Here is a 19,053-nt window from a genome sequence, read left to right as displayed (position 1 = left end):
CGTAAAGCCCTTGGTGTAGCGTCTGCCACACAGCAAGTGCTCACTAAACTTCAGTTGTTAGGATGACTGCTAATAGATCATTGGTGTGTATAAGATCATAATAATTCAATAGCTACGAACTTGTTATGCCTTTTGTTCTGAATGCTTTCATCCCTCCAATGAGGATCTGTTTATATAGTCTATATTCATGCGTGGTTACATTTTTAAGTCATATAAGTGTGAATTTTAAAAGTGTCTAACAGACTTCCTTTTGAAATAACAACTCTTTCTTAGTGTTGTTATCTTAGGAACCTTAGTGGTCAACTATCTAACATGCATGTGCACATTTTTAGAAATTCGGAAGGGCTGAAATGTTCTTTTCTGTGCAGCCAATCAGACGTTTCTATCAACCTTGGAAAAGGGCATCTGCTCTTATAAAAGTGGGCTGAGCAGATTTTATTTTTTGTGTTCATCATATTATAAATTCATCTGGAGGAACAGCAAGGGTCTTGGTTCTTTGGCTGATGTATGAGCACTTAGAAGGGAGAGAGGCCCTTTTCCTGCCTCCTGCTGCCTCCGCTGCCTGTGTGCCTGGGGTCACGTTTGGGGGAGCGTCTCATCTCTCCAGTGACCTCCTGGAATGTCAGCAGAACCCTGAGTCATTCAGAACCTCCCGCCAGACAGCATGAGGCAGCAATCAGAAACTAACCATTAACTAGCCCCGGGGGCAGCAGGAGGTGAACAAAATTTCCAGCCATTTGACAAAGACCAGTGCTACATTACATAAGTGAGGCTGGACTCATTGACCTTGACTTCTCAAGGCACTCCTATGCAGAAGGTGCTGGGCTATTCTCTGCTGGGCTTTTGGGATTAAGTAGACATTGGCCTGACCCTGGCCGGATGCTGGGTGTGTAGGGAAAGGCTGTGAAGGCAGGCCTCTTAGAGGACTCTGAGCTTTGCAGGTGGGCAGATAGGCAGATCGGACTAGATAGCTTCGGGAGACAGGGTTCCAGGGCTTTCCATGCTGTCTGAGTCACACAGCAGCCACCCCTGGCTTGTTACCTTTGTACTGTGGTATCTTTGCTCAGCTGACCCCTCTACCTAAAACTCCTTTTCCGGAGACATTCTTTTCATCAATTAAGACCCAATGCTGGCGTCACTTCCTCCAGGATAACTGCCTCACCTTCCCCAGGCAGAATAAATTGGATTTTTCCCGCTGTGGTGACCTAGCCCTTTATCAAGCTGTATATAGTACTTGCCATCTTATCATATTTTGCTATCTAGACCATCCGTCTTCCTCCTTTGGGCGGATAGCACCTTGATGGCACAATCGGGCATGGCTCATGTCATGTCCCTAAAAAACCTGTGTGGCCCCAGCCTGTGGAAGGCATCAGCAAGCGTTTGTGAATCTGGTTGGCCTGATGGTGGGAGGAACCGGGATGGGGCAGCAGCTGTCAGTGCTCACCAATATCCTGTGCTCCTCATCCTTCTGGACACACCCTTAGGTCGTGTTACTGTCTTTTGTCACCGCCTTTGTGTTAGATGTGAGCATAGCATCAATCCTGGCCATGGAATGTGTCACTTTTAGCCCAGTCTAGAAACACCTTCTCTGCAGGAGCCCCGCTGTCTTCTTCATCTGCTTGCTGATCAGAGAGGGGCATGAGGCTCTCTAGGAGGACAGAGCCACAGATGATAGCAGAATCAACGTCCCTGGTTAGAAAACAAGGCTGTTTCCTGATTGGAAACACTTAATTGGGCTTTATAAGAGCAAGGCTTTTTAAAAAACAAATTGTATTTCCATAGTTTTTTTGGGAACAGGTGGTGTTTGGTTATATGCGTAGGTTCTTTAGCGGCGATTTGTGCGATTTTGGTGCACCCATCACTCGAGCAGTACATGCTGAACCCAGTTTGTAGTCTTTTACCACTCAACCCCTTTCCATCCCTTCCCCCGAGTCCCCAGAGTCCATGTGCCATTCTTAGGCCTTTGCATCCTGATAGCTTAGCTCTCACTTATGGGTGAGAACATACGAGGTTTGGTTTTCCATTCCTGAGTTACTTAGGATAATACTCTCCAATCCCATCCAGGTTGCTGTGAATGCCGTTAATTCCTTCCTTTTTATGGCTGAGGAGTATTCAAATATGTACATATATCTCTCACAGTTTCTTTATCCACTCACTGATGGGCCTTTGGGTTGGTTCCACATGTTTGCAGTTGTGAATTGGTGAGGCAGAAGCATTTAATGGGAGAAGTTCCGGTAAGTTTGGGATTGCTTAGTTACAGCAGCCAGCCCTAGTTTAACTTTACTTACTAGCACAGAGATGTAGACTGCATCCTAGGGCATACAGAAACAGCTCCCTCTAGCTGTAAGTGAAGCTCAGACTGTGTAGTCTTGATTCTGGACAACCACATGCTCAGCTAAAAACTTGGCACACCATAGAAGAAGAGAATATTGCCGGGCGCGGTGGCTCAAGCCTGTAATCCCAGCACTTTGGGAGGCCGAGGCGGGTGGATCACGAGGTCGAGAGATCGAGACCATCCTGGTCAACATGGTGAAACCCCGTCTCTACTAAAAATACAAAAACATTAGCTGGGCATGGTGGCGCGTGCCTGTAATCCCAGCTACTCAGGAGGCTGAGGCAGGAGAATTGCCTGAACCCAGGAGGCGGAGGTTGCGGTGAGCCGAGATCGCGCCATTGCACTCCAGCCTGGGTAACAAGGGCGAAACTCCATCTCAAAAAAAAAAAAAAAAAAAAAAAAGAAGAAGAAGAGAATGTTGGGGCTCCCATAACAGCATCTTCCATAGAGGCTCAGACAGCTCATTAAGGTTTTAAAAAAGTTCTTCTAACTGATACATTCCACTGTTTTTACCCTTCTCTCCAGTTAGACCAAGCAGGGCTCATAAGCTGTTGAATCAGGATTTTCTTTCTTTTCTATACTTTTTTTTTTTTTTTTTTTTTTTTTTTTTTTTGAGATGAGTTTTGCTCTGTCACCCAGGCTGGAGTGCAATGGCATAGTCTCAGCTCACTGCAACCTCTACCTCCTGGGTTCAAGTGATTCTCCTGCTTCAGCCTCCCAAGTAGCTGGGTTTGCAGGTGCCCACCACCATGCCTGGCTAATTTTTATATTTTTAGTAGAGAGGGGGGGTTTCACCATGTTGGCCAGGCTGGTCTTGAACTCCTGACCTTGTGATCTGCCCACCTCGACCTCCAGAAGTGCTGGGATTACAGTCATGAGCCACCAGGCCTGGCCTCTATTCTTTTTTAAAAAAGTTATACTGAGGCAAACTTTGAGATGTTAACGTTCCCCTAATCTCCCTCTGTCTCCATGACTTGGCACAGCACTCCAGGATCCTCCTAGGGAACTAGACCCACGAGGCTGAAGGATGCTTCACTTTAGGGAGAAGGCAGGTACAGCAAAGATCAAGTGAATGTCTTAAGTAGATTTAAAACAAATTAATAAGCTTGAAATCTAAGGAAATTAAAATGGAAAGTTTTTTTGAGCCCAAAGAATAAATCCTGAAGGATTCAGAGGATTTTTTTTTTTTTTTTTTGAGATGGAGTCTCCCTCTGTTGCCCAGATTGGAGTGCAGTGGCCCGATCTCAGCTCACTGAAACCTCCATCTCCTGGGTTCAAGCAGTTCCCCTGCCTCAGCCTCCGAGTAGCTGGGCCTACAGGCACACATCACCACACCTGGCTAATTTTTGTATTTTTAGTAGAGACAGGGTTTCACCATGTTGGCCAGGATGGCTTGATCTCCTGACCTTGTGATCCACCCGCCTCAGCCTCCCAAAGTGCTGGGATTACAGTCATGAGCCACCACGCCTGGCCTTTTTTTTTCTTCTTTTTTTTTTTTAAGAGAGGGGATCTCACTATGGTGGTCAGGCTGGAACGCAGTGACTATTCACAGGCACCATCATAGCACATTACAGGTTCACATTCTTGGGCTCAAGTGATCCTCCTGCCTCAGCCTCCTGAATAGCTGGTACTACAGGCACACACATCACTATGCCCAGCTGAATTTTATCATGGAAATGATCACAGTGGAGATGATTGTGTAATGATGTAAAGTCTGTTTTCCTGGTAGAGAGAAAGCGTGGACTAGCTGAGGGCATGGAAGAGAACTGGTGGTGACCAGATTCAGGCTCAGATCTCCGGCTTCTCCTCTTTGGGTCAGATTCTCAGGAAATAAGATCCTAAGAACCCCTCCGCTAGCTCTCAAATTCTCCACGCATAAGATGCCCCTGGGGGGCTCCGTGTCTGTTTCCAGGTTTCCCCTGCATGGTCTGACTCAGCGTGTCTGTTGGGAACATGGCATCGTAAAATTACTCTTCTGATTGTGCCAGCACCATGGCCGTAGTAAATTAAAGGGATTCCGGAGCAGCAGTGGCCATAGCAGCAGATGTAGTGAGGCTGGGCTTAGCCCCTCCATCCGGTGGGCCAGGCTACCCTTCAGGAAAGACTAACATAGACCTAAGGCTGTGCTAGGCCAGCTGTCTCTCTCTCTGAGGACAAGATAAAAGCTCCTGGAAATCATATCATCACTAAGAAGTTGCAATAAGGAGGGGAGTGAGCTTTAAAGTAACCAAGCATTTACTCAAAAGAGGAGAAGACAATTCAGAGGTGAGGCAGTTTACCTTGATTTGGCAAAATCATGCCATATTCTGCCATCAAAAAAACTCAGGAGCTATGTTCAGTTCAGTGATAAAACAGTACAGAAAGTTCCTTTGTCTTTGTATGTCTGCATGTTTAGTTATAAAATTTAGACCTTCTGTACGTGGGGTTTAATCTGGAACTTCTATGGAGTGATTTATTTTTCTTACTCGCCCCATATTTCCCTGCCGTGCTAGTTTTTCTATTTATTTATTTATTTATTTGGGATGGAGTTTGGCTCTTCTTGCCCAGGCTGGAGTGCAGTGGCACAATCTTGGCTCACTGCAACCTCCACCTCCTGGGTTCAAGCGATTCTTCTGCCTAACCTCCTGAGTAGCTGGGATGACAGGTACGCACTACCACACCTGGCTAATTTTTTGTATCTTTAGTAGAAACAGGATTTCACCATGTTGGCTGGGCTGGTTTCAAACTCCAGATATCAGGTGATCCACCCTCCTTGGCCTCCCAGAGTGCTGGGATTACAGGTGTGAGCCACTGTGCCCAGCTAGGATGTTCTATTTAATCAGGACAATTCTGTGTCTATTGCCTTGGGAGGTATGTGTATGGGGGATAGAACATGACTCAAAACAGAAATAGGTTTCCTTGGCTTTATTCTTCCCAAAGTCTATGTCCTTATGGGAATGGTGAGGAGGCCTGGCCATCTTGAGACAACAGGCTGCCCCACCTCCATCCCTGCTGTGGCTACTGAGTCCAGAAGCTGAAGAACTTGGAGTTCAGTGTTTGAGGGCAGGAAGCAGCCAGCATGGGAGAAAGATGGAGGCTGGAAGACTCAGCCTACTGACTGCAGTATAAGCCCTGGGTCAGGCGAAAGAGCAGAGAGTGGTGGACAAGCAAGAAATAAAGCAAGGCGGAGGCACCGAAGAGTGGAGCTGTAGCCATATCAGACCAACCTGGTTCAGTTTTTATGCAACAAAGTTGTGAGTTGTTTTTCAGTTACCTTGGACCCCCAGGTTGAAGTTCAGGTAACCTGAGCATGCCCAGGTGAACCAAGTATGCAACCGTGGGTGGAACCTAAATGCTCAGACCAAGCAGTGGGGACTGATTGAAGGAGCGGACTCTGCAGGCAGGATCCACCATCCAATCAGATTGGACCCTGGTAACACCCCATGGCAGGGTCCAGTCAGATCATGCCTCCTAGCATCATCTTTTCGCAAGATCCAGTGAGATCATGCCTCATTACCTTATGCTTATAAAACCCACTGCAACCCCCAGCTCATGGAGAAAGAGCTGAGAGCTTCCTCTTTTCTCCTTGTCAGTTGACTCACAATGCATCTTTCTCACTGTAAAAACCCAGTGTTTCAGCATGACATTTGTTAAGGTGTATTTTATGACCCAGAATGTGATCTGTCTTGATGAATGTTCCATGTGAGCTTGAGAAGAATGCGTATTTTGCTGTTGTTGAAAGAATTATTAATAAATGTCATTTAGGTTCTGTTGACTGATGATGCTATTCAGTTCTGTCTTGTTCTTATTGATTTTCCTGCTAGACCTATTTTTTATACAAGGGTGTTGAAGTCTTCAACTGTAATTGTGAATTCATCTATTTTCCTTGCAGTCCTATCGTTTGCTGCCTCACATATTTTGATTCTCTGTTATTAGGCACATATACATTAAAAACGGTTATGTCTTCTTAGACAGTCGACCCCTTTATTGCTTGTAATGTCCCTCTTTATTCCTGACAATTTTCTTTGCTCTGAAGTCTGCTTGTCTGTAATTAATATAGCTACTCCAGCTTCCTTTGGATTAGTGTTAGCATAGACTATTGATTAGTAACTTTCTTCATCCTTTTACTTCCAATTTTTTTATTACGGTATAATATACACAATGAAATTTACCATTTTAACTATTTAATGTGTACAGTTTAGTGGCATTAGGAATATTCAGAGTGTTTGGCAACTATCAGCACTGTCCATTCCCAGAACTTGGAAACAAGAACTCTGAACTCATTTAACTACAACTCCCAATATCCCTCTCCTCCATCTCCAGCCCCTGGTAGCCTCTATTTTACATTCTTTCTCTACAAATTTCCTATTCCAGCTACCTCATGTAAGTAGAATCACACAGTGTTTGTCCTTGTGTCTTTGGTTTATTTCATTTATCACAATGTTTTCAAGGTTTATGCATGTTATAGCATAAATCAGGATTTTATTCCGTTTTTAAGGTTGAATAATATTCCACTGCATGTGTACCACATGCTGTTTATCCATTCATTTATCAATGGACTTTTGGGTTGTTTCTACCTTTTGGCCATTGCCAATAATGCTGCTATGAGCATTGGTATACAAGTATCTGCTTAACCTCCTGCTTTCAATTCTTTGGGGTATGAATCTAGAAGTGGAAGGATGGATCATATGGTAATTTTACGTATACGTTTTTGAGGAACTGCCAAACTATTTCACAGCAGCAGCACCATTTTTATTTCTATCAGCAATGCACAAGTGTTTCGATCTCTTTTTCTTTTCTTTTCTTTCTTTCTTTTTTCTTTGAAACGGAGTTTTGCTCTTGTTGCCCAGGCTGGGGTGCAATGGTGTGATATTGGCTCACTGCAGCCTCTGCCTCCCAGATTCAAGTGATTCTCCTGCCTCAGCCTCTTGAATAGCTGGTATTAAAGGCATGCACCACCACATTCAGCTAATTTTGCATTTTTAGTAGAGATGGGGTTTTACCACGTTGGTCAGGCTGGTTTCAAACTCCTGACCTCAAGTGATCCACCCGCCTCAGCCTCCCAAAGTGTTGGGATTACAGGCATGAGACACTGTGCCCGGCTCAGTCTCTTTACTTAAAAAAACTTGCAGTGATAACACTTTATGTGAGTTCCACCCTCTTATCCAGTTTTTGGGTGTACAGTGCATTATTGTTGACTCTAGGTACAATGTTCTACAGCAGATCTCTAGAGCATATTCATCTTGCTTGACTAAGACTTCATGCCTATTGATTAATGAGTCCCTATTTCCGCTTCCTCCCAACTCCTGGCAACCACTATTCCACTGTTCGAGTCTATGAATTTAACTATTTTAGATACCTCGTGTAAGTGGAATCGTGCAGTATTTGTCTTTCTGTGACTGGTTTATTTCACTTAGCATAATGTTCTCAACTTTTATCCATGTTGTCATACAAAATTTTCTTCTTTTTTAAGACTGAATAGTATTTCATTGTGTGTATGTACTGCATTTTAAAATCCATTCATCTGTTGACCATCCTCTTACTTTTAATCTATTTATGTCTTTATGCTTAATTTGGGTCTCTTGTAGAAAACAGATAGTTGGGTCTTGTTTTTTAATCCAGTCTGACAGTCTTTTTAAAAATTTTATTACTTATTTATTTTGATATGGAGTCTCACTCTGTCACCCAAACTGGAGCGGAGTGACATGATCTTGGCTGTTTACAACCTCTGCCTCCCAGGTGCCAGTGATACTCATGCCTCAGCCTCCTAAATAGCTGGGATTACAGGTGTAGGCCACTGTGCCCAGTTAATTTTTGTATTTTTAGTAGAGATGCGGGTCTTACCATGTTGACCAGGCTGGTCTCAAACTTCTGGCCTCACGTGATCCATCTGCCTCGGCCTCCCAAAGTGCTGGGATTGTATACATGAGCGACTGTGCCCAGCCAGTCTTTGCTTTTAATTGGTGTATTTCGACCATTCACATTTAAAGAGATTATTTTTATAATTGGTTTATTATCTACTGTATTCATAACTATTTTCTATTTATTGTCTCATTGTCCCTGCTCTTGTTTTTTTCCACTCTTATTCTGCATTATCTGGTTTTAACTGAGCATCTTAGATGATTTCAGTATCTCCCCTCTCTCAGATTACCAATTATACTTCTTCTTTTAGCTTTTTAAGTGGGTGTCCTAGAATTTTCAATATACATTTAACTTATCCAGTTTTACTTGCAAATAACATTGAACTACTTGACAGGTAGTGCAAGTATAGTTGTGTGCTGTATGATGACGTTTCAGTCAGTGATAGAGCTTCCATAAGAGATTATAATACTGTTGTTTTTTTTTGAGATGGAGTCTCACTCTGTCACCCAGGCCAAAGTGCAGTGGCACAATCTCAGCTCACTACAACCTCCACCTCCTGGGTTCAGGCAATTCTCCTGCCTCAGCCTCCTGAGTAGCTGGATTACAAGTGCCTGCCACCACCATGCCAGGCTAACTTTTGTATTTTTAGTAGAGAAATGGTTTCACCATGTTGACCAGGCTGGTCTTGAACTCCTGACCTCAAGTGTCTGCCCGCCTGGGCCTCTCAAAGTGCTGGGATTACAGGTGTGAGTCACCAAGCCTGGTTGAGATTGTAGCATTGTACCTTTCTGATATTGGCTATCTGTTTAGATAAACAAATACTTACCATAGTGTAACAATTGCCTGCTGTATTTAGTACAGAAACGTGCTGTACAGGATTTTATCCTAGGAACAATAGACTGCACAATATAGTCTGGGTGTGCAGTAGGCTATACTCTCTAGTTTTGTGTAAGTAGACTCCGTGATGTTTGCAGAAGGAAAAAATTACCTAACAACACCTATCTCAGAATATGTCTCTGCCATTAAGTGACACCTGGCTGTCCTTGATAGCAGAGTGCTCCCAGCTCTTCCCTCTTGTCCCTTATATAACTGTTGTCATTAATTTCACTTATCTACAAGCTATAATCACCAAAGACATTATTACTATTATTATTTTGGACAAATTGCTATCTGTTAGATCAATTAAGAATAAGAAAAAGAAAGATTATTTACTTTCATTCATTCATCCTCCATCCTTTTCCTTGTGTAGATTTGAGCTTCTGACCCATATTGTTTTCCTTCTCGCTGAAAAACTTCTTTTAATATTTCTTACAAGGCAGTTCTACTACAGTCAGATTTCCTCAATATTTTTCTGGGAGAGTCTTTATTTCTCCTTCACTTCTGAAAGCTAATTTCACTAGGTACATTATTCTAGATTGATTTTTTTCTTCCAGCACTTTAAGTATTTGACTCCACTTTCTTCTTGCTTGCATGCATTTCACAAAAACCTCCAATATATGTTTTAATCCCAGTTCCTCTGTAGATAAAGTGTTTCTTTCTTTTGTCTGGCTTCTTTCAAGATTTTCTTTTTGTCTTTGATTTTTTTTTTTTTTTTTTTGAGACCAAATCTTGCTCTGTTGCCCAAGCTGGAGTGCAGTGGCTCAATCTTGGCTCACTACAACCTCCACCTCCTGGGTTCAAGTGATTCTTCTGCCTCAGACTCTTGCGTAGCTGGGCTTATAGGCACCCACCACCACGCCCAACTAACTTTTTTTGTATTTTTAGTAGAGACGGAGTTTTGCCATGTTGGCTAGGTTGGCTTCAAACTCCTGATGTCAGATGATCTCAGCCTCCCAAAGTGCTGGGATTACAGGCATGAGCCACCATGCCCAGCCTGTTTTTGATTTTCTAGATGTACATTTCTTTGATATTTATCCTGCTTGGTGTATTTATCCTGCTTGGTGTATTTATCCTCCTCTGATCTTCCTGGTTTTTGTGGTTTGGTATCTGTCATTAATTTTGGAAAATTTTCATCCATTATTACTTCAAATTTTTTTTTTGTCTTTCTCTTTTTTCTGTCTGGTATTCCCATTACATGTTTGTTGCATACATGAGTTGTATTTTTTAACTTTATGTGTACATATTTAATTAAAATAGAATAGGCATAAATCAAAAAGAAAAAAAAAATCAGGATAAAGTGTCACTGTCATTTTGTTTGCAAGGAGGAATCAGGAAATGGAACGAATTACCAGAAAAATATTCTAAGATGGTCTGAAGTGGCTAGGTTACATAATCTTAGGAGTCAAATGCCAAAGTTAAGTATTATACCACTTAATCTGCAATTTAAAAAAAAGAGGAGTCAAAAGTTTATCCTGTTTAGTCTGGGCGTGGTGGCTCAAGCCTATAATCCCAACACTTTGGGAGGCCAAGGTGGGCGGATCACTTGAGGTCAGAATTCAAGACCAGCCTGGCCAACATAGTGAAACCCCATCTCCACAAAAAATAAAAAAACTAGCCAGGCATGGTGGTGCATGCCTATAATCCCAGCTACTGGAGAGGCTGAGGCAGAAGAATTGCTTGAGCCCAGGAGGCAGAGGTTGCGGTGAGCAGAGGTTGTATTGAGCAGGAATTGTGCCACTCTGCGCTCCAGCCTGGGCGGCAGAGTAGGTGAGACTATGTCTCACACACTAAAAAGTTTGTCCTGCTTAATATAATAATTTTTACATGAAATCTGTAGTGCTACTGGCAACTTTTAGAAGAAAGAAGTTTTCATTATGTATTGACTAGAAAATCTCAAATACAAGTAAGCAGCTATGCTATGCTTATAGCTCATTAAATACCGTGAAACTGTTCTGGGCTAGTGCGCATTTCAGGTTAATAGAGAACTACATTTTGGGTTTTAGAAAGGCAGTAATAATTATATTTCAGCTTTCACTCTAGATGCTTAACATAGTTAAACACATTAAGTAAAGGTAGTTAAGATTTAAGAACAGTCAGTCATCGCAGCCTCTTGTGACCTACATACGCTGTTTAATGCTTACATGGAATGAAACCAGTGGTTTAGTTTTTGGTTTTCTGTTTTTTTTTTTTTTTTTTTTTTTTTTCTTGAGATGGAGTCTCACTCTATTACTTAGGCTGGCATGCAGTGACTTGATCTTGGCTCACTGCAACCTCCACCTCCTGGGTTCAAGCGATTCTGCTGCCTCAGCTTCCTGAGTAGCTGGGATTACAGGCGTGTGCCACCATGCCTGGCTAATTTTTGTATTTTTAGTAGAGACAAGGTTTCGCCATGTTGACCAGACTGGTCTCTAACTCCTGACCTCGAATAATCCCCCACCTTGGCCTCTCAAAGGGCGGGGATTACAGATGTGAGCCAAGGCGCCCAGCTGAAGCTGGTGTTCTTAACTGGCATTTTATACACACATACACAGAATTAAAAAAAAAAAAATTAAGTGCAATCATTCTAAGTGTACTATGGTAGCATGTGTTAAAAATGCAAATATGCCATAGAACTAAAGTAACATGAACAGCACTACTCATTACCTAGGAGAAAGGTGAATGCTAAGCCTGTGTCAGTCATGCTAACCACCATGGCTTATAAAATCATTGTTTCCAGGAGAGAAACTATTCCAGGAAAGTCAGTAAATCTCTCGAAAATTTCACCTCTGTAAAACCAGGATAAGGCTACAGCTCTCTTGAAATCTGAACAAGGTATCAGATGAAACAGTAAGATTCCCAGACATAATGTGAGATAGAAAAGTCCTCAGGCGGCATAGACTCGCTGGTCCTGGGAAAGCTTCATGTGCAGAATACAGAAGTTGCCAAAGAAAGAAACTGGAGACGTTCAGCTACATTTCCGTCGTGTGGTGCATTTTAAACCTCAGGAATGGTGTGATTGACTAGGCTTTTCAGCATGCTTGGTGTCATCCACTGAATGATATGTTTAAAGATGAAAGCAGACATGATTGTAATGGTAAATACAGTCCCAGATGTTGACAGTATGTCTACCATTTGAGAGTCCTTCAATCCAATGACATTCTTTCTGTTGATTTCACAGATGTTATGTTCTGTGAGAAGACTATTTCTGGCTACAGAATTTTCTTTCTCTTTTTTTTTTTGAGACGGAGTTTTGCTCTTGTTGTCCAGGCTGGAGTGCAATGGTGCGATCTTGGCTCACCACAACCTGTGCCTCCCAGGTTCATGCAATTCTGCCTCAGCCTCCCAAGCAACTGGGATTACAGGCATGTACCACCATGCCCAGCTAATTGTTTTTTTAAATTTGTTTTTGTTTTTGCTTTTTTTTTTTTTTGGTAGGGAAGGAGTTTCTCCATGTTGGTCAGACCATCTCGAACTCCCGACCTCAGATGATTTGCATGCCTCAGCCTCCCAATGTGTTGGGATTACAGGTGTGAGCCACTGCACTTGCCCTAGAATGGTCTTTCACTATGGATGTTGTTTTTTCTTTCTTTTTCTTTTGGAGATGGAGTCTCACTCTCTTGCCCATGCTGGAGTGCAGCAGTGCAATCTCAGCTCACCACATCCTCTGCCTCCTGGATTCAAACAATTCTCCTGCTGAGGCTCAGCCTCCTGAGTAGCTGGGATTACAGGTGTGCACCAGCATACCTGGCTAATTTTTAGTGGAGATGGGGTTTCGCCACGTTGGCCAGGTTGGTCTCGAACTCCTGACGTCAGGTGATCTGCCTGCTTTGGCCTCCAAAAGTGTTGAGATTACAGGCGTGAGCCACCACGTCTGGCCTATTTTTTCATTTTAAAAGATGAAACCAACATGTCCAATGCTATCCTTGAGAATGGTAATTGTCCATTCAAAGGGCCTGTCATGAATGATTATAGTAATCTTCTCTCTGAGAGCCTATTTGAGCACCTTCTGTGCTTTCTCAGAGCTCCAGCCTGCACAGTTTTCACCATTGATCTGTAGTACTTGGTCCCCAAATCTCAGACCAACCAATGAGGCTGAAGAACTAGCCTTGACTAGCTGAACACATATGCCATTATCTATTGGTTTAAGCCTGAGTCCAATTTTTCCATGTTGATCATTACACAAAATGGCTTCATGAATCCCTTGCTTAGTTTCTGCTCTACAAATTCCAACATCATTATCCATCACAGGAGCCATTATTGTATCATTCATACTGGAAGGTCTTGCTACCAACTGCCCCTGAATTTGTGCTCCAGAAACCATAGCCATATCTGCACATATTTCTTCTTCATTTAAACTCAGCCCCATGTAATTGAGAGAGCTCTGGATATAGTTTGGGATAGAGGTTTCCATTTTGAGAGATGTGAACAGAAGCTTCTGACAAAATTGCTGGGTTGGCAAGGTTTACAGAAAAAGCAGTGTATTCATCTCTTCTCACACTGTTAATAAAGGGATACCTGAGACTGGGTAATTTATAAAGGAAAGAGGTTTAATTGACTCCTAGTTCAACATGGCTGGGGAGGCCTCACAATCATGGCGGAAGGCAAAGGAGGAGCTAAGTCTGTGTCTTGCATGGCAGCAGGCAGGAGAGTGTGTGCAGGGGAACTACCGTTTATAAAGCCATCAGATCTGTGAGACTTATTCACTATCACAAGAACAGCATGGGAAAGACCTGCCCTCATGATTCAATTACCTCTCACTGGGTACCTCTCATGATACAAGGGAATTATGGGAGCTACAATTTGAGATTTGGGTGGGGACACAGCCAAGCCATATCAAGCAGTTTGAGCCTGAAGTATTTTGTCTACCTTCAAGTCTTCAAGAGACGGAGAGAGAGACATTTTTGCAGGATTCATATAGACCACAAGGACCTGTTTGCCACTGCCACCTCCAGTCACTCTGCATAAGTAAGTTTTAGATGTCAAGCCTCTCCTTTTGATTCTTTCTTAGAGTTTCCATCTCTGCCTCCATTCCCCCTCTGCTCTTGCATGTTGTCCAACTTTTCCATTAGAGCCTTTAGCATATGAATCAGTTATTTTTCATTTCTGGTCTGATAATCCCCAAATCTCTGCCATACCTGGGTTTGTGTATGATACTTGCTTTGTTTCTTCAGAATGTGTGGTTTTTTGTTTGTTTTTTATTATACTGTGTAATTTTCTGTTGAAAGTCAGTTATAATGTATCGGGTAAAAGGAACTCATGTAGATAGGTCTCTAGAATGTTTTGTTTAACACCTTGAGTCACAGATGTTCCTGAAGACCTGTCTCTCTTCTGCTGATGACTTCCTGGGGGTATCAGTCTGTTCATCTGTCAAGAATGTGAATGAACAAACATATGCATTTCACTTCCAGACTGAAGAGGTTCTTAGTACTTGGGCTGGCACCAAAAGTCACTAGGTTCTATTTAGTTATGGAACATACCAGAACAGAAAGAAGGAGAGAGGAAGGAGACTTCTTGGCTAGCAGTCTGTTTATCTTATAAATCAGTCTGATCTCTTGAGTAAAAGTTGAAGGGAAAAGGTGGAGCTGATACTGTGACCTGGCCTAGTATCACCTTGGCTTAAGCCAAGCCAAACACATTTCTCTTCTGTCTCAACTCTTTGAGCTCAGTTCTGCTTCTACTGTAGGTTACCCTAGATTACTCTGGGCAATGCCCATGGAAACTGGCTCAAGAAAGGAAAGTAGGAGAGTGGCAGAATGCAGAGTCCACTTCTTCTACAGTTCAGGGTACTCTTTTTTTTTTTTTTTTTTTGAGACAGGGTCTTTCTCTGCTCAGGAATTCAGTGGTGTGATCACAGCTCACCACAGCCTTCTGCTCCTGGAGTCAGGAGCTCCTCTTGTCTCCTCTCCCTAGTAGCTGGTACTATAGGCACACAACCATGTTTGGCTAATTTTTAAAATATTTTTCCAGAGATGGGGTCTTGCTATGTTGCCCTGGCTAGTGTTGAACTTCTGGCGTCAAGCAAGCCTCCTGCCTTGGCCTCCCAGCATGTTGGAATTACAGGTGTGAGCCACTACACTTGGCCTTGTTCAGTGCATTTTCAGGGCATCCTGAAAGGTCAGGCCTAGATCTTGGGAAGCTGCTTAGGAGCATTCTAGCTTTGAACGGTCCTGAATGTCTTTGTGGTCTTCCAGATGGATCTCTTAACGCACCCCAACACAGGTGCTCCCTGAAAACATGCTGGATCTGTTGGTGCCAAAAAGGAATGCAGCATTTGGTGGCTGCAAGTGATGCCAATCATTTTGAAAAGCGTATAGTGCTGTGGCAACCATTGCTTAGGTGATTTATATGACATCTCATTTTCTTCACCTGATTCTAAGCTTCTTGAGGACATGCCTGGGCCGTCTCTGTTGGCCGCATAGCCTGCAACCCGTGCCGATGCATCCTGATTTCATTTCCTTCTCAGATGTAGTGAAAACACCCAAATTAGATCGATTGCCTCCTCTTTAGGCGGACAAAGAAAACTTTTAGATTCTGTTTTTCCTAGTGTTTCCTTTGTAGGATTGGAAATGATGGCCTTGATAGCAATCGCTGTGGTTAGCGAAGCGTTAACGGCTCACACTCCTGAGGAGACTCGTGAGTTGATACCATGCATTCTGCATGCAAATTTCAGAAATGGTATTTGCTTTTTTCAGTGATGGTTGTGTTGCTGCTCTAGATAAACCGGCTCCTGTTCCTGTCTTTACTCAGAGGTAGATAGGATTCTGCCTTGGGCACCAACAGCCCTGACTAGGATTTACAGGCGGGGTTGAGTCAGCTGACCCAGGAGGGTGGCATCCCACCATCAGAACAGAGAGAGACTCACTGGCATGTGCCGGATCCCCACGTTGTCCCAACGTTCCTCTGTGCAGATGGCATAGCTGAGTCAATGTGCTGCCGTAAGTCACAGGCTGCAGGAGGTGAACTTGAGCCTCACTCTGATATTGATCTTTCATAGGGATATATTGTTAGTTCCCATCTGTTAAGACCAATAAAGGGTAATAATTTACTGGCCTCAAGTTTCTCTTCTCTTTGATTTCACTACCTCTGCTCCTTATACAGGAATCACTCAACCTTGACTTTTCAGGAATTTACCCAATTTTATACTCTTGGTGTCTCCTGGGTTTAGAACCCCTTACCTCCAGCCTTGCTCCCTGGCTAACTTCTACCCTTCCTTCAAAGCGCAGCAGAGGTGCAGCCCCTTTCTGAAACAGTGCCCACTTTTTTTTTTTTTTTTTTTTTTTGAGACGGAGTTTCGCTCTTGTTACCCAGGCTGGAGTGCAATGGCGCGATCTCGGCTCACCGCAACCTCCGCCTCCTGGGTTCAGGCAATTCTCCTGCCTCGGCCTCCTGAGTAGCTGGGATTACAGGCATGCACCACCATGCCCAGCTAATTTTTTGTATTTTTAGCAGAGACGAGGTTTCACCATGTTGACCAGGATGGTCTCGATCTCTCGACCTCGTGATCCACCCGCCTCGGCCTCCCAAAGTGCTGGGATTACAGGCTTGAGCCACCGCGCCCGGCCAACAGTGCCCACTTTCTAGGCAGCGTGAAGGCCGAGGCTGTGTGGAAGGCGTCACTCAGCCCCTGGTTTGCAGCACCACGTCGGCTTCACTGTCTGCTGAGCATTTTAAGGCATCATGTGGGCTTTCCTGGGCTTGCATTCCCAGAGTCTAGCACAGTGCCTGCTCAGAATATTCCACTGAAACTTTTTTTTTTTTTTAGTGAAGAGGGAGGACGATTAAGCCTTGCCAGGTCTGATGATATTAAGATCACTTAAATGTTTTCTGCCTTTTCAGAATTCCTACTGTAGTTAGGGTCAGTGCCTATGGCTTGGCACTTGAGGGTTCTGTGGTTGTTGGCTGCCTTGTGTCTCTTCGGGCGGGACGGGAGCCACCCCAGGGCAGCATCTGTTCCTCATATTCCTCTCACATCCTCTCAAGCCTTCCTGTGTGTACTCAGGCCACACAATGAACGTCCCGCCTTTGCCCACAAGACTGAGAACTCTTCAAAGTGAGACTATGTCTTATGCATTTTAACCGCGCTTGGCACATAACAGATGTTTAATAAACACTTGTATGTATTGAATAGGTGGTAGATTCTAGAGACAGAGTGAGCTCAGCTCAAGCTCAGTTGCATCAGGGAAGGGCCTGATGTGATTTTTCTACACCTCTCTTCCTTTCAGATAGGAGCCCAAACCAAAAATATGCATTTTATTTTGTGTGTGTATGTGTGTGTGTGTGTGTGTGTGTGTGTGTGTGTGTGTCTGTTTTAAATGTGATCTTTCTTGGCTTCTGCATTGGGAAAGTCATCTTTGAAATTTAGAAAAACTCTTAGACTGTTGGAAGGCACCTTGGACATCACATCTCCCCAGTGCCTTCTTTCTGCATAGAAAGGGTGCTTGAGGTAACAGGACATCATGACTCTTGTGAGATAGCAGAGGAACAGAGCAGAGATGAGAACTCGGGCCTCCTCGGATCTGGTCCAGGGCATGTGGATAGGATCAAGCTTAGGTCTCACCTTACGAAGCACGGATAGTTGTTTGTCAGCAACTATTTGTTTATTACTTCATTTTTGTTTTTAATCTTCCAAAATTCAACCTAAACTCTTTTAGGATTTATGGACAGTTCTAACCTTACAAGACTGATAAATACATATATGCTGCATGAGGAATACATTGATTTATTTACAAAGGTAGCAGAAACTTAATGCAAAAACAAGAAAAAGAAGAAAAAGAAATAAAAGTCTAGACTAGCTTTATTCATAAATAGAGAATGAAGATTCTAATAAAAATATGAGCACTTGGTGCAATATGGCAACATCCCACCACAACAAAGTAAGGTTTAGTCAAAGAGTGCAATAATGGTTTCACATTACAATTTTTATTAGTTTAAATATTACATTAGTAGGTCCAGTTTTTAAAAAAATGACATCAGTGAATGCTGAAATAGCATTTATTTACTCTTGATGAAAATACAAAAATCAAGAAAATGACAGATAAGTGTTGATGGTGAGTTCCAGCCAATAGAACAGAATAGGAGTGAAGTGTTCCAGCTCTTAGCTGAGGCTTCTAAGACACCGGTGCTCCCCACAGTCTCACCTGCGGCTGGCCGGATCCAGATGAAAGAGAGAGTGCAGGGGACAGCAGAGACCCAAGATGAAAGGATCCTGGGTCCCTGAGTCACCTGTGGAGAAGTCATCAACACAGAGTGCTGCTGTGATCTATTTTCTAAGCAAAGAGTTTTAGTGCCCCAGAGACACACATTGTTTCTTAAAGTGAAGAATCCTTCTTAAAGACGAACTGTGCAAATCTGAATTTTCAGATTGTTTACTTACTGCAATAACAGATAGACTTAGGAAAGCTCCCTTCTACTTTCGCTGGAAAGCACTGATGTAACTGATGATAACTTGGCCCAGCAGGGCCGTCTACTCTATAGGGAGCAGAACTAAACCTGTGTTCCTTGAGACGTGGTAGATTTGGGGTCACGAGTCCCCACAGCTCAGCACACCCTAAGAATCCTTCTGTCTCTCTGTACAGCATGGCACATCCCCCTGCAGGCTACTACTACTGTTAAATATTAATCACATCTAATATGTTCTTTTTATCTCTTAGCCGCCATGCCTGGCTGATTTTTTATAGTTTTAGAAGAGACGAGGTTTCATCATGTTGTCCAGGCTGGTCTCAAACTCCTGATCTCAAGTGATCTGCTCTGCTTGTCCTCCAAAAGTGCTGGGATTGCTGGCGTGAGCCACCGTCTCTTACCATTTGAAATTTAAAATATTAGGAATCCTTTTTTTTTTTTTTTAGTAGAGATGACATCTTACTATGTTGCCCAGGCTGGCCTGGCCTTGAACTCCTGAGCTCAAGTTATCCACCTGCCTCAGCCTCCCAAAGTGTTGGGATTACAGGCGTGAGCCACCATGCCCAGCCAATTATTAGGTATTCCTATATTTATGAAATTTGTTTTTTTTTTTCAAGCAT

The 19,053-nt window shown here is 43.2% G+C and overlaps 1 protein-coding gene and 1 pseudogene across 1 annotated transcript in view; one reads left to right on the top strand and one right to left on the bottom strand.

Annotated features, from left to right (window-relative positions):
- The window catches only part of PFKFB3 (6-phosphofructo-2-kinase/fructose-2,6-biphosphatase 3), a 259,701-nt gene that overhangs the window by 122,457 nt on the left and 118,191 nt on the right, over nucleotides 1-19,053 (top strand). The gene's annotated exons all lie outside the window — the stretch shown is intronic.
- LOC101049331 (syntenin-1-like) lies at nucleotides 12,029-13,933 on the bottom strand (annotated as a pseudogene).

Source organism: Saimiri boliviensis, chromosome 8 (assembly GCF_048565385.1).
Source record: "Saimiri boliviensis isolate mSaiBol1 chromosome 8, mSaiBol1.pri, whole genome shotgun sequence".
NCBI classification, from domain to species: Eukaryota; Metazoa; Chordata; class Mammalia; order Primates; family Cebidae; genus Saimiri; species Saimiri boliviensis.
This window is presented reverse-complemented; position numbering and strand designations above follow the sequence as displayed.